Here is a 14,378-nt window from a genome sequence, read left to right as displayed (position 1 = left end):
TTAGAACAAGCACTCACAGACTGGACATTTGGTTTTGGTTTTGTTGTGTGCACTTTTTCCAGAGTTTGAAAGAAGAAGTGACGTGGATTCTCCAACTTTAGTACACTTACAGTGCTGGCTGTGACAATAACGCTGTTGTTGGTGTGGTGGGAGAAAATAAATCCTCAGTGGTCATCTTCCCAAATAAGAACATTTGTTCTCTGTCCAACAATGGATTAGTGAATGTAAAATCCTTACCAGTGGTGCTTTTAAAGGGAGATAACATTTGTCCAATAACTGATAGACTAACAGTCATGAATGTGGAGTCACATGTGGAGTCTGACTAACCAACCAACTGGTATGACAAGGCAGAAACTATGATTCAACACACTTCCTGTGCTTTAGCCTTCCTTCTCTCTTTTACTCATTCACACACACAGATAAGTTTAAATGTTCACAGCGAGGCACAACTAAGCCAGCTGTAGGACAACATCAGACATTAAAAGATAGACCAACATGAAGCCCGGTGTTGAATTAAAGAGATGTATAACTCAAACATGAAAACTGTTTACTAAGCATGTTCTATGTCAGAAGCACAACACACTCCGATGTGATTTGGGATGTCACATGGACTATTTTAATGATGTTCTTACTACGTTTCTGGAACTGGGAACATTGCAGTTGCATTTCTGTCTACGCAGGTCAGAAAGCTCTCGGATTTCATCAGAAATATCAGAATTTGTGTTCCGAAGATGGACGAAGGTCTTGCGGGTTTGGAACGACATGAGGGTGAGTAATTCACGATAGTTTACATTTTTGAGTGAACTATCCTTTCAACAACTTGATGTAACGCACAAATACAACTTGTGATTTAAAGGAATTGTAAGGAATTTTTTTAATTATACAAAGGTTTAATTTACAGTTAGACTAGTCACCATGTGTTTTTTAGACTCTTTTTACGCAGTGAAATACTGCTGCAGCAGAGTAAAATATTACTGATAAATCCATGTCTGATGATGATCAGTGTTTACAGACCGGAGAATCGTTTTTTCTTGACAGCATTGACAAATCTACCATTTGCCAGTGATGAAGCAGCTTTCTATTGTCCATGCAGATTGTGAACGACTCTCTACTGAAGGGAAAGACAATTATGTGGGCACTTTTTTGCTGGGAACCTGTGACCTAGTACTGTTGAAAAGCTAGAAATGCCCTGCCAGTAATTATGAAAACAGTGTGTCCACTTATGGTTTATGATACGGACTACAGTGTTTCTCATTAACCTGAGCAATTCTTGTCCGGTTACACCAAAAAGTGTCAACTTTATCTGAAGTTCTCAAAAATTCCTGAGTTTTTCAAGAATAGCATGTAGAAATATACAATTTTAAAGAGCATTTCATTTAGCAGCATTCAATGTAAAAAAAACAACTGTGTGTGTGTATGTTTTTGAGGAGAACACAGCAAAGGAGAGACTGAGTGTGACAGGATTTTCACAGCAGTGAAGAGTGAAAGTGTGACGTTGAGAAAGAGATAAAAGCAAAGGCGGAAACGCATTAACTGTTCAATGCTGAAATGCAGGGCAAAATTAATGACAAGGGGACCGACATCATGAAAATAGTGAGCCCAAAAAATGGAGAGATGTTGAGGCTTCAAACATGTTACACTGCAGGACACTGCTGTCACTTCTTGAAATTTCAAGCTAACTACATGATCATTTCCTCATCAGAGGTTGCATATAAGCCATAACACAGAATATGGTTTGGTTTGATATGTGAAAGAAGAAAAGACCAAATGAAGAATAAGGGTAAAAAAAAAAAAAAAAAGAAAAGAAAAGTGTAACAGACATGGTCTGCTTGCCACATTTCCTTTCGCTGGAGCCTGAGCTGAAACTGACAGACACAAACACACTGTAACAGCAGAAATCTACATAAAACCCGAGTGCAAGTCGATACGACTGGGCCAAGACACTGTAAAAGAAGCGAATAGACAGAAATAGAGAGAACGTACAAATAGAGGGAAGGACTTAACAAGGGGCAACGGCAGTGAAAGAGCGGAGAGAAGCGTGGGAGTTACACGCCACATCCTTTACATTATTCATTAGACTCGCAAGACACATCAAACCGGGTGACTTCCCAGAGCTCTTTCAGGTCATTATGCAAGCCACTCTCTCACACACTAAAACGCACAAGCAAAAACACACACACACACAACACACACACACACACACACACACACACACACACACACACACACACACACACACACACACACACACACCTTATTCCCTAGAAACATCTGCAGTGGCTTCAGACAAATTAATATCATGTGTAGAAGTAGTACAGCACTCATTTTGGAACTGCACTGCAGTTTAGCATGAAAAACCACATGTGCAAAGCTTCATTAGCTGGATCGGTTTAATTTCACAGCTTTAAGCAGTTGTCAAACAACATCACTCTTATACATGCCTTTACTTTCACTTTAAAGCATATAAATACACATTTCAAAGAAGAGCATTTCAGTAGAATTTTAAACAATATAGCAAACATTTCATTTAGCAAAGCTCTATACCACAGAAATCTTCAAATATACAGGTCAATACTGTTGCTTCATTAGCACTGAACGGCATAATAGACAGAGGCAGGTCAATTAGGCCTAAAGCAAAAATGGCTAAGATACGCAATATTTTGTTGTCCTGCCTTTACTACGCATTCACCAAAACAGTGACTGTTTACATTTCAGGAAGCAAGTTATTGTGTATATATATATAAGGGCTGGGTATCGATTGAGATGTTCCAGATCGATTCGATTTCAATTCACAAGCTCTCAAATCGATTCTATTTCGATTCTCGATTCTATTTCGATTCTCGATTCGATTTTCTATACTTGATTCAACTCAATGAATATAGATTTAATACAAATACTATATGTATAAAAAAGAACAGTGAACATAAGTTTACAAGTGGGTAATTAATAAAAAGAAATTAAGAGCCATAAACCTATATATTAAACATTTATTTTAGGTACACTTGGGTACATTAAAACAGAACCCATCTCTAATTTTCAGATGCATACAATTATGTTAAATAAATACAAGTTTGATTTAAGATGAAAAATGCTTTGCTCTTGTCCACAAGATTATGGTCCAAGTGCAAGTCTCGCGGGCCGCACACATATAATTTACAAATTACGTCACCAATACAAACCAACCTGATTTATAATATTATAGCCTAAATATTATGATATCTAATCGATTAAAAACATCGAAAGAAATAAATAATTCTACTCCCCATAAATAAAACACCTGATTCTGTCGGTAGCTGAACAATTTTGTGAAATTCGGCTCGATGTAGTAACAGCACAATGAAGTTGCAATTGTAAAGCCTGTGTTATACTTTCCGCATGAGCAATCCAGACGCAGACACGGCCAGCGCGGACGCAGACGTCTTCCATTTATACTTCCGAATGCGCACGCTGATGGTCCACTCTGCAACAAACATGTGAACAAATAATTGCCCAGAATTACTGCACATCTGACTGTCTTTATATTCTTTGCAAGTCTGTAAGACGTGCACGGGAGCATGACCTGACGCGCGACATTGCAGAAAATGTGCGTTCACAAATGTAGCCTGTTGATCCAAATATGGAAAGCACTTTCAAATTTAATAATATGAGGTTCTCTCTAGCGATGTTTTGCCACATTTCTTCAATTAAGGATGATTGCTGTGTAGTATATGGTGTTTCCATTTGCTTGAACTTCAAGTGAGCTGCGGGGCAAACTGAAAATCCTCCTTCACTACTGATACTTCTACTATTCTTTTTTTGTATGTGTTCACGCTATATGTGTTCGTAATGTTATGCAAGTCTGCTCATGTCTGAAAATAATTTATGAAAAACAAAATTTCACATAAAAACATTAGGCTATAGCTTATATTTCTTTAGTAGCCTACATTTTTTTCAATTAATGTAAAAAATAAAATTCATTGTAAAAAAGTTTTTTTTTGTGTGCATGTGTGTGTGTGTGTTCAGCATATGATTGGCCGCATTTGAATTAATGACGGGCCGCGGGTTTAGATCCACTGCTTTAAGAACTGAATGAATGAAAGACAGGTTCGTTGGTAAACATCGCACAAGGCACATAAGAGGGTGACATCTAGTGGAGAAGATGTAATTAGATTAACGCTAATCTTACGTTCAATGTCTGCGGAAATAAATATGAAAAAAAAAACGATTCATGGCCTTTTTCAACCACATTTGAAAAAACGATTAATTGAAAAACTATTTTTTTACCCAGTTTAATTATATATTATTATATATATATATATTAGGGGTGCACCGAAATTTCGGCCGCCGATAATTTTCGGCCGAAAAGGCATTATCGGTTTCGGGCCGAAATAAAAAAAACAGCCAAAAACGTAAACCGAAAATGAATGGTTTCACTCACGGTCGAGCTGTTATCACGCGTCTGCCTATCAAAGATTAAGCATGTCAAAGGGCTGTCACAATCAAAAAAAGCTTGTCACAAAAGCTGCACAATCGATCGGACCAACCAACACAAGTTTCGAAAACGAAAATAGGGAATCGATTTTAACGGCCTTCTCTCGGAGCGCGTCCAGCTCGCCACTATACGCTCGCAGCGTTATTAGTGCATAATATCAATGTAGCCTTCAGTAATGTTTTTCATTGATGTTATGGCAGTCCACATTGCTGACTTGTGCACGTCTCAAGCGCCCTCTTTACGTTCGCCCTAATGCCTGTTTAGTTGTCGGTGGATTTGCCTATATTTGGTGTTGAAAAACGGATCAATGCCAAATATAGGCAATTTACTAACGATTCAATGAACACTTTGCCTATGTCTCAAAAATCGAACAGGATTTTTTTTTCACAAAAGTGACAGCCCTATACGAGAGGACACCAAAGTTGCAATATGTAGCATTTGTTCTGCAAAAATCTTCAAAATTGTGGATTTTTTTTGCACAATTTTTAAAAAACTATTTTATTTGATGGAACATAAAACTTGAAGAATAATTATTATTTATATTTATTGTTAAAAATATTTTATGTTTTATGTAACTGTTAATAAAAGTTTGATTATTATATTGTGATTTTTCAATTCAGATCCATTAAATCCAAGCAATATATATATACACGTTTTTAAAAGAAGCCATTTTCGGCTTCGGTTTCGGTTTTCGGCCAAGTGCATCCTAAATTTTCGGTTTCGGTTTCAGCGCAGAATTTTCATTTCGGTGCATCACTAATATATATAAAATAAGGCTGGGTAATAATCTGATCTAAACATTCATCTTAGTTATTCGTGACCCTGGACCACAAAACCAATCTTAAGTGTCAATTTTTCTAAATTTTGATTTATACATAATCTGTAATCTAAATAAATAAGCTTTCCATTGATGTATGGTTTGTTAGGATAGGACAATATTTGGCTGAGATAACTATATTAATATCTGCAATCTGAAGGTGCAAAAAATCCAAATATATTGAGAAAATCGCCTTTAAAGTGGTCCAAATGAGTTCTTAGCAATGCATATTACTAGTCAAAAATCAAGTTGATATATTTACAGAAGGAAATTTGCAAAATGTCTTCATGGAACATGATCTTTACTTAATATCCTAATGATATTTGGCATTAGGGATGCTCATTTCGATTAATTTTCCCGACCGACAACCGCCGCTAGTTAATCGATTATTAACCGTTAACTGATAAGATTATAATATTGAATTGGCATTAAATACAAATAAAATTGACGCGTATCTGTTACCCTTTAAAAAAATACAAACAATTTTTTTTTTTATCAAAGGGTTTATTTTAACGTGCAAAGTGCAAACAGCAGCATACAGAACAGATCAACAACAGAACCTGGATTCAGTTTAAATTTCCACACACCTGCAGCATTTCTGACAGTGAGAGAAAAATAGAATGAAATAATACAAATTAAAAACAAAATAGGCCTACACTAAATATATTTTTAAACTTAAATGATTAACAAATTAAGATGACAAAAAGAAAACACTGAATCCGTTTGAACGAAACTTTCAAAAACCGGCAATTTTTTTCGTTAGACTAAGATTTTTCGTTAAATTAAAATAGCAGCCCTACCTCAACACCTTGTCTAATTTTTATTTAAAAAAAGCAACATATCAACGTGATGTGGGGTCAGTCTGGAGCGCAGCCTGTTGACAGTTAGACCCGCGGCAGAAAACACCCTCTCCGATGGGACAGATGTACCGGGAATACACAGGTAACGTCTCGCTAGAGTGGCCAGCTTCGGGAAGCGCCTTTCATTTGCTTTCCACCAGTCAAGAGGATTAATATCAAGAGAAGGAGGATCGTCTCTCATGTAGATGTCAACCTCTGCTTCTGGATAATCAGTGGCTTGACGAGGGGTGCTGTAGTCACCTCCCAGGAGCATCATCATGGCGTTGCTTTTGCTGCGGTCTTCATCTCCAGCTTGTGTAGCAGACACCGCTTTCTCATCTCCTTCCGCATTGGCCATTTCCAAAGCAGCACACATTTCAATAAGTTTTGCTTTTGCGGCTTTTTTCTCCGTTTGTGCAAAAAAAGGGAGATGTTTATGGCGTGGGTCCAGGACAGAGGCAATCAGCGCAGGTTTGGCCACCAGATCATCCTTGTCAACCTGTGACGAACATATAACCTCCTTTTTAATGCAAAACAACGAAAATAATAAATAATAAATAATAATAATAATAATAACTACCTCCATGCGGCCACTTAAGGACTGCCGAACCTTTGCCTTGAACTCCGTCACTCTGTGGCCATCATCCTCGGCTCTAATCAGGTGTGTATTCAGCAGGCTAAAGGTGATGGGGTAAATGTTGGAAATTGAAACGTTCTTTTCTGATGACATTATGGTGGTTGCACATTTTAAAGTTTCCAACACGGGCGCAATCTCCTCCATTATTTGCCAGTGTTCATCTCGTATCTCCAGGGTTCTGGCATCTTGCAGCCTTGTAACTGTTCGGTCAGATAGAACAGCTGTAACAGACCACCTTTGTTCGAGAAGTCTTCCGAACATGTCACACACCGAGTTCCATCTTGTTTTACAAGACTGAATGAGCTGGTGTTTCGGAATTTTCATTTGTGATTGTTTATCTTCCAGTGCCTTGGATGCAGGGGTGCTGTGGTTAAAATGCCTAACCAGGCGCCCAGCTGCAACGATGACCCGATGCACGAACACATTAAATCCATCATTTACAGCGAGCTGTAATGTATGAGCAAAACAGGGAACCGAGTCCCAGTTCACCCGTTCTGGAGAGTTTGCAGCCACGATGTTGCGTGCATTGTCATGAACACATGCAGACACTTTCCCATCAAGTCCCCATGTCTCCACTGCATCAATTAGTTTAGCTGCGAGGTTCTCAGCTGTGTGTCTGCTTGGCATACTCTGTGTTAGAAGGACAGCTGTATTAACTTGCCAGTCCTCGTCGATGTAGTGGCACGTTATTGTTATATAGCTCTCCGTTGTGAGTGCCGTCCAGCAGTCAGTCGTGAGGGCCACAAACTTTGTGCTTTCGAGTTGTGATTTAAGCGATTTTTTTCGCTCCTCAAAACGGGCCTCAATTCTACGGGTAATAGTGCATCTTGATGGGATTTCGTAATTGGGCTCAATATAGCCCAGTAGCTCTTGAAAACCTTCACCACAGACGACACTTATGGGCAAAGTGTCTTTTACTACCATTGAACAGATTCTCTGCGTTATCTCCTCAGATCGCCGTGCATCGCATCTTCTCCCTGAAAACATGGAGGGCAAAGTTTGTTGCCCTTCATCACTCGAAGTTTGTGAGTGTTTGCTTCGTAAATGGAACTGCATCGTACTTGTGCTACTGCTGTATTTTAATACGGCGCCGCATAATTTACAGGTAACTTCGTCACCCTTTCTGTTAAAATGATCCCACACAGTGCTTCTTTTCGCTCGCTTCATTTTGCTTCCCTTGCTCGGAAAAAAAAATTCTGCAGGCATGTGTCACTTGTGTGGTTGCGCGTGCCGATGCGCTCCGTGAGTTAATAAATATAAGCTATATAGTAGGCTATTTTATTTTTAAACCATGCAGCAAACTAAAAAAAAAAGAACCTTAAAAAAAACATTTTAAACCGTTTAACTGATAGTATTAATCGGTCAAAATTTTTTCTTTCGGTTAACGGTTAAACGGTCAATATGAGCATCCCTATTTGGCATAAAAGAAAAATTGATCATTTTGATCCGTAAAATGTATTTTTGGCTACTGCTACAAATACACCCAAGCGACTCAACTCCAGGGTCATATTTATTAACTGGTGTTAACCAAATTTAGTTAGAACATGTTTATGTAAAATGACTACAACCTTTTCTTCAGAAATCATGTAATCGTTTCCATTTAATGGTGATAACAGTATTTGTTTTTATATTAGCTAAACAAGCAAACTTATCCTTGACTATATATAATCAAACAAAATAAGTGGCATCAGCCACCTGTGTTTAACATTTGACTAACAATATCAACGCTATTGATTTTTACACCAACATATCATTCAGTATTCAGTACCATGGACTGCACTGATGAACCACAGTGTGAACTGTGCTAAACTGTAAAGGTTAGCCAGTCATAATTATTTTATATATTATCAGGGGCTTGCGATAAATCTTCATATAAAACTAAATATATGTTGATAATAAGCTCTCAACATTTTTACTCTATATGGATTAATCGAACAGTTTACACAACAAAAATAAACGAGACGGCAGTAAAACATTCACAGTTTCATTTGAGAAAAACTACCATCAAATAAATGCTGAAACTCAAAGACCTTCATGAAAAGCCACCAAAATAAAAGTCTGCTTTAACTTTAAGAAATTATAACAGAAATATCTTACTACTGTATACCAAAAAGTACTTCTCATAATAATAATAATACTTATTATTATTATTATCATTATCATTATTAATAATTTAATGTTTTCATTCATACAGTTCTGTTGAGCAGCATCTTATTTGACAAAATTTTTTTAAATGTGATGTAAATTAAATATATATATATATATATATATATATATATATATATATATATATATATATATATATACACACACACACTCAAATAGTCATATCGGCCCGTGAGATTTACGATAGACAATAATATCTATCATAACTATTTGGTGTTAAAATATAACTATTTTATTTTAATGGGATGAACAAAATATACCTTGTGGTAAACAAACACTTTGAAAATGAAAAAAAAAAAAAACTCCATCACTCCACATATATATATATATATATATATATATATATATATATATATATATATATATATATATATATATATATATATATATATATATATATATATATATATATATATATATATAATCTCAGGGCTGACAAAATTCTGAATGTATATACACACACACACACACACACACACATATATATACATATATATATATATATATATATATATATTTATTTATACATATATTTAGGACTGCACGATATTGGGAAAAAATGACATTGCGATATTTTATTTTTCTACGATATACAGTACAGACCAAAAGTTTGGACACACCTTCTCATTCAAAGAGTTTTCTTTATTTTCATGACTATGAAAATTGTAGATTCACACTGAAGGCATCAAAACTATGAATTAACACATGTGGAATTATATATGGAATTATATACATAACAAAAAAGTGTGAAACAACTGAAAATATGTCATATTCTAGGTTCTTCAAAGTAGCCACCTTTTGCTTTGATTACTGCTTTGCACACTCTTGGCATTCTCTTGATGAGCTTCAAGAGGTAGTCACCTGAAATGGTCTTCCAACAGTCTTGAAGGAGTTCCCCGAGAGATGCTTAGCACTTGTTGGCCCTTTTGCCTTCAGTCTGTGGTCCAGCTCACCCCTAAACCATCTCGATTGGGTTCAGGTCCGGTGACTGTGGAGGCCAGGTTTGCTATGTTTTTAAAATATAAATATTTTGTAATTACAATATACACTACTGGTCAGTAATTTGGGGTCAGTAATTTTTTTTTTCTTTCTTTTTTTTTTATAAAATCAATACTTTTATTCAGCAAGGATGTGTTAAATTGATAAAAAAGTGATAGTAAAGAAAATATATTTTTAGAATATATATTATTAGAATTTTTTTTATTTTGAATAAATGCAGTTCTTTTTAACCTTTTATTCATCAAATATATTAGACAGCAGAACTGTTTCCAACACTCATAATAAATCAGAATATTAGAATGATTTCTAAATGATCATGTGATAGACTGGATGTTACATGTGACACTGTAGGCTGGAGTAATGATGCTGAAAATTCAGCTTTGCATCACAGGAATAATTTTATTTTTTTTAAGTATATTCAAATAGAAAACTATTATTATTAAGTTGTAATAATATTTCACAATATTACAGTTTTTTTCTGTATTTTTGATCAAATAAATGCAGGCTTGATGAGCAGAAGAAACTTCTTTCAAAAACATAAAAAATAGTAATGTTTCCAAACTTTTGGTCTGTACTGTATATATACACACATATACACATATACACACACACACACACACACACACTATTGTTACGGTGCGAAAAATACATTTCTAATACTACAAATTTATTTCTAAATCTACAGTAGCAGAAATGGTCCGTTTCATTCTGAGTGTCAAAGAGCAATAGCAAATCACACTTCTGGCGGTCCCACAGAAATCTGTTAGACCATTTTATTCTCCCACGCTGACAAACCCACAAGCGTTTCATCAATTTCAGCAAAGACAACGTTTGCACTTGAGGCTTGTTCTGTCCTTGTGGAGGGCAATCAATATACAAGATGAGAAGCAAAAGTGAGAACAGAATAGATAAGGAAGGGATTTCTGAGCAGACAACCTTGAGACTGCCGGTCTCAATTCAGTCCGTCTCTTGGTGACCCTGTTTCGCGTTTACAGTGCTCTTCATTATGGATGACCAGGCAAGAGCCCTCTGAAAGCCTCCCCGCCGCAGTGCAGCGATGAGGGGGAATCAACACAGAGGTCATTTGACTGCATGTACATGGAGAGCAGATTGATGAGCAAACACGTGCTTACGGTCACACACTGAACCCATTAACCTGAACCCTTCATCTACATTGCTAATGCACTCTGGTAACCCAATCCGCCGCCAGACATTTCAACAGTAGCGCAGGATTCTTTCCATCACCGAATCCATAGTCTTCTTCAAAAGCGCAGCCGTGGCATCAACCTGAGCCAAGCTGTCCTGCTACATCTTCTCCAACACCTGGGGAGAGAGATCTCTCCTGCCCCTCGGATCTGGCGTCCATTTAGCATTGCACAAATGCACATGAGCTGTACAAATGTGCTGCCTTCACCCAGCTGGAAAAATGTCTTAAATAAACCAACACAGATTTCACCAGCAACCAGAAATAAAGCCACCATCTGGACCATGTCCCTGAGAAAGAACAGAGACAGGCAGAGGAAAGGACAAAGACGGCAGAAAAGAAGGAAGGTGTTGAAGAGAGGTTCCTCTGAATCACTGGCGTGTGGGCAACTAACTAACTAACAAACAAACTAACTAACTAACAAACAAAGCAGTCATGTTATTTTACAATGTTGTTTATTATATATATATATATATGTGTGTGTGTGTGTGTGTGTGTGTGTGTGTGTGTGTGTGTGTGTGTGTGTGTGTGTGTGTGTGTGTGTGTATAAAAACAGTATTCTGTATATTCTGAAATATTTTAGTTCAAAATAACTAATTTTCTATTTTCTTAAAACTAAAAATAGAATGTATTTTTGGTGGTCATACCAGTTATACCAGATAAGCTGATTTGCTGCTCAATAAATTTTTATTATGTTCAATGTTGAAAACATATGCATTAAAATTGCTTAAAACTGTAAAAGCGTGATATGCTTTATTTCGAGATTATTTGATGAAGTGTTTTTTTTAAAGCATAAATGAAACAGAAACCTTTTGCAACATTACAAATGTCTTCACTATTACTTTATTTACTGCATCATTGCTAAAACGTATTAACACTAAGTGTTATTTTAATAGCACTGAGATACTATTATAGTTTTCACTAATATTTCTTCATTTTTTTTTATTATATTTGCTTTAAATATTTGCGATATTGTAATTAAAAATGCACAAAAAAATTATGAAAAAGACCAAAACATTATTAGTATTATTTTATTTAATTTCAGTTAACATTTATTTTATCCCAAGTATCAAATGTTATTTTTTACTTTTAGTAAACTATAATAACCCTGACACACACACGCACACAATTTCTGTCTGGCCCCACTATATTGGATAAATCTAATTATCCAAAATAGTGACATTAATTAGCCACACTAATGGATTGTTAAGAGTTGTTTGTTGGCGCTCTGATCGTGGGCACACATAAACAGTCACTAGTGGCTCAAAACTGAAACTATAATGAAAGAGGAAAATGGGAATGGTAGACACGAATGCGTGGCGTTAAAGCACTCATTTGAAATGATGGGAAAAGGCCAGCTTGTAAAGTTCTAACTGAATTCACACCTCCCATAGCAACAAGCCCCGTTCCCACACACCCATTATTCATAGATTTCGGTCTGATGCCTCTCCAAATGTTTAACGGAATAATCTAACAGAATAATATAAACTCTGACAGGGAGATACATTTCTGGGCTGTTGGCAGGCTTTCGTAAATGCTAAGCACCTTTAATTTAGACCCTGTCATGTACTTTAAAGTAAGATAAAGAATCATTTCTTCACACGTATGCTTAAAGGCTGCATGCCGGAGGACGGTATGGAGGATATTGCTCTTCATCCATTTTGTCACAGGACTGTGAAGCATCCATTTCAAATAGCTAATGTGCGAGCCTAGCCGGCACGCATCGCAGAACGCTTTAGAGATGGAGGATACAGACTGCCAGGGGCGTAAACATCCTATTTGCTTTCATAAGGTAATTAGAAAGCACTCTCTGAAGGTATGAGACCACGAGCAATCTGATTATATAACAACAATACCTGGATGCTTTGTTTTAAAAGGATGTCCACCTTGAGAAATGAGCATCCAGATGAAATGTAATGGATCTCATTTGGACCGTGCTCTTTTATGAGATGGCTTGCGTCTTTAGTATGTAATGGATCTCATTTGGACAGCACCACTTTACGAGATGGCATACTTATTTACAGGCAAGCAATTCTACCCGCACCAGCACAAAATACATAATAGGGAAATAATTTGGTTCTGTGACAGAAAGAAAATGCTTCAGAACACACACTCGTGCGTCTGAACAAAGTCTAGACTTTGTGAAAAGAATTTCAAAAGCAGCAAGTGTTTATAACCTGAATGACATTTATTTTTGCAGATGGCTTTATGAAAACAATAGAAGCCAGAGAAAGTCAAATCAGATTTTTTTCCAAATGTGACGCAATTTCACCAACTGTGTGTAACCAAAACTAATGAAAACGAGTGGGTGCAGATGTCTGATCAAATACAGCTGATTGCCATATTGGGAAACCTGAAAGCAACATTTGCTACTTTTGAAACCTTTAAGCAAAATTTAGGTGTCATAACTGTGAAGATAACGTTGCGATCTACATCTTTTTTTTTTCTTTTTTTTTTCTTTTCTTTTTCTGTTCGTACCATCTTGGGGCTCGTCAGTGTGAGCATTTTACTCACATTTGCAACTTATGTATTCAGGAGCAATGGTACAAATTTGTCATTATGAAATTTGGGGCATCTTATAGTATAAAAACTTATGTTTAAAAGGTTTTAATTTTGGGGATGGAAAAATCGGAAGCGTGATGTTGGTATTAAACTTCCAAAGCTATGATGTAACTAAATATGATAGCTGCACATTTCAAAGGAAAAACTGCAGTGCTTTTGTGTGTTTGCCAAGCTGTTTGCAATCAATGAATACCATGCATTTAAAAAAAAACTGATTACTGTTGTTACTGTCATTGTGATCTACTGTAAATTCATTATTATAGGGGTTTACTTTCTGGTGTTTTTATTTTAATGTTTTATATGTTGTTAAAGTGAATATTTCATCTTATCTTCTATCCCTCATATGTTTGAAAAAGCAGTCAGCAATACATTTCAAAATAAGAGTCGCAGTGTATGCATACGTCTTAAAACAGAAATGCTTAAAATCTATTGTACGGCTTCTATTCTAAAAGATTATAAATGTCTCCTCTTATACCTTTATTGAATAAAAACTCACCATTTAATACATTTTCATTGCTCCCCTAAAGATATTTTCTATGTACTTAAAAAAAAATTAACTAAGGAGTATATGTGTTCCTTTGGAAAAGCATCAAGCCAGCCAATAGAATCCAGAAGGGAATCATACCAAGTTTTCTTTTTTTTATTAGGAGTTTTAAATATTCATAACGTCACATGATAACTCC

General features: G+C 36.1%; 1 protein-coding gene across 2 annotated transcripts in view; it reads right to left on the bottom strand.

Moving 5' to 3' along the window:
• The window catches only part of LOC132094989 (beta-galactoside alpha-2,6-sialyltransferase 2-like), a 65,509-nt gene that overhangs the window by 29,098 nt on the left and 22,033 nt on the right, over positions 1-14,378 (bottom strand). The gene's annotated exons all lie outside the window — the stretch shown is intronic.

The sequence above is a fragment of the Carassius carassius genome, chromosome 19 (assembly GCF_963082965.1).
Source record: "Carassius carassius chromosome 19, fCarCar2.1, whole genome shotgun sequence".
Classification (NCBI taxonomy): Eukaryota; Metazoa; Chordata; class Actinopteri; order Cypriniformes; family Cyprinidae; genus Carassius; species Carassius carassius.
Note: the sequence above shows the minus strand (reverse complement) of the source record. Positions and strands in the feature narration are given on the sequence as shown.